This window comes from Terrapene carolina, unplaced genomic scaffold, assembly GCF_002925995.2.
Source record: "Terrapene carolina triunguis isolate 2854851 unplaced genomic scaffold, T_m_triunguis-2.0 Scaffold67, whole genome shotgun sequence".
Taxonomy (NCBI): Eukaryota; Metazoa; Chordata; order Testudines; family Emydidae; genus Terrapene; species Terrapene triunguis.
The window spans coordinates 26,193,331-26,195,859 of NW_020664418.1; positions in this window are offsets into that span (position 1 = coordinate 26,193,331).

Consider the following 2,529-nt stretch of genomic DNA (forward strand, 5'->3'; position numbering starts at 1 on the left):
GCAGGCAGGCTCCCCGTCGACTCCGCGGTACTCCTCTCGCCGAGCTGGAGTACCGCAGTCGACGGCGAGCACTTCCTGGTTCAACTTATCACGTCCAGACCAGACGCGATAAGTCGAACCCAGAACTTCGATCCCCAGCCGCCGAACTAGCGGCTGGGTGTAGACCAGCCCTTAGTAAACGGTATAAAGGACATAAGTTATTTACTTACAGTGTTGTAGGTGTGTTGGTCCCAGGATCTGGGGGCGGGGGGAAGGTGGGTGAGGTATTTTTTTTTTTTATTGAACCATTATCTCTTGGTGAAAGAGATGCTTTGGAGTTTAACAGAGCTCTTCTCTTGTTTCTTTCACCAATAGAAGTTGACCCAATGAAAGATATTACCTCATCCGGTTTTTGTGTCTCATGAATTATTTATGTAGTCCCATAAAATGATATAGCATTTTACTGACAAATAAGATATGGCCCATTCCCCAAAGAGTTTAGATTCTAACAAAGGAGGAGAGGAAAGAGACAATAATAAGGTTTATATACATAGAGTGGGTTGTTGTAATCCCAGGTTATGGGTTAGTTTGGTTTTTTAAGCTTATTTAGCTTAAAGTCTTTGATTCTTGTTTTTCCTGTTTCCTCTTTCTTACTTCTTTCTTATTCTCCCTCTCTGTGCTTGTGAGAATAGAATTGAAGCAATTATATAGCCTGGACAAACACCGACATATTAACTGTCAATAGTATGGTGCACAGCAAATGAGACAAGGGAACTGCAAAACCCCTGTCTCATTCACCATGTAACTTTGTGTATGTATACACACAGTTACTTTCTTAGGCTCTGTGTGTCTGCCATATGCAGTGTAATCATGATAATAGGATGTTACACCTGAGGGGCAAAAGTTGCAGAAAAATATACTGTATTTGAGATGTATGTAATAATATATTTAAGGATATCATTAGCTTTGGTGTTTTCTGATTTCAAGAATGCTAAAGAAGTGGAACTAATCTGAAATGGAAAAAGGAAAACTTTGCAGTGAACTATCAAGGTTTCACCCCTTCTGCCTCGAGTGTCCCCCTGCCCACCATCACCCTTCCCTAGCCCGATATGGAGAGCCGTCTGCAGAGCTGGGAACTACGTGGATGGAGAGGAGTTGCACAGGCTTTTGATAAGGAGTAGTGAAGGTCTCAGGTTGGTAGAAGTGGGCTAGGGAGGAGCCATTCCATCCTCACACATATTCCCTGAAAAAGATAATATAACTTCTTCAGAGTCCCTCCAGAATGGGAAACTCTCTTCAAGGTGATCAGAGGAGCTGTGCTGTGAGGGAGGGGACCTACAAGGCCTCCATACAAATGGCCTTGGGTTCCTGTGAATAAGCAGGTTTGAAGGCCAGACCAATGGCTCTTCCCACACAGGGAGGAAGTAAAACTTCCTTCTCTGATTAATGAGGAGACAACTGCAAAGAAATCCTTCCAGCTCGCCTCCCATGGGCGTTTCTGTAGGAAAGGGCAATCCAGCCTTGAATTAACAAAGGCAGAGTTTACGATGCTGTGAAGTGTATATGTCTATGTGTAGGCATTTTAAAAGGCTGGATTCTTCTTCAGCAAAGAAGCGCCACCCATATTTCAGGAAAGAAAGGCAAGTCGCTGGCAAGGTGTGAAGGAAGTAAGCTGTGGAAGGAGGAGTGATTGTTTGGCAATGCCGTGTCAAATGGAATTATAATGCTGTAGGATCCACATCAAAGCATGGACACACACGTGGGTTATGAAGCCAAACAAAATCCCATTTTTTATTGCTACACAAAGGGCTAGTCTACACTAGAATCGCTACAGCGGTGCAGCTGTACTGATATAGCTGCTCCACTGTAGCACGGTGAGAGCAGACACTGCGCGGATGGGAGACAGCTTTCCCATCAGCATAATTACTCCACCTCTCCAAGTGATGTTAGCTATGTCAATGGGTGAGTTTCTCCTGCTGTCCACACCGGTGCTTAGGTCTGTGTAACTTGCATCACTTTTCCACACCCCTGAGTGACTTAGGTTATACCGAAGCAAACGCCAGTATGTACAAGTCCAAAGAGTGAAGTGTTATACTTAAACTTCTGAAGAGCCTTCACTTGCCAGTGAGATTAAAGGATATGCAGCCTTCATTGTCCCTTAGCCCTGAAATTCATTTACAGCAAAGACTATCAAATGAATAGAATCATGTAAGGTATTTAAGACCCCAGTTCAACAAGATATTTAAGCATGTGGGTAGCCCCACTGACTTCAAATGTAATAGTGGAAAGTGTTTCTGTATACATATTTCATTTTGCTCGGTTCTCACTACCCCTTCTCTAGCTTATTGAAATTATTTTCAGTTACTGTAGGGTTCAATCTAAAAAGGAATTCCTGGGGTTAATCTCTATTTATATGATACATTTCATATTTATATGAAAATATTAATGAGAATATGGAATTGTGTAACAGGATTGCATGATTTATCATTATCTACTGTACTTTTAACAATTATACTACTTTAAACCTACACAGAACCTTTCTGCTGAGGT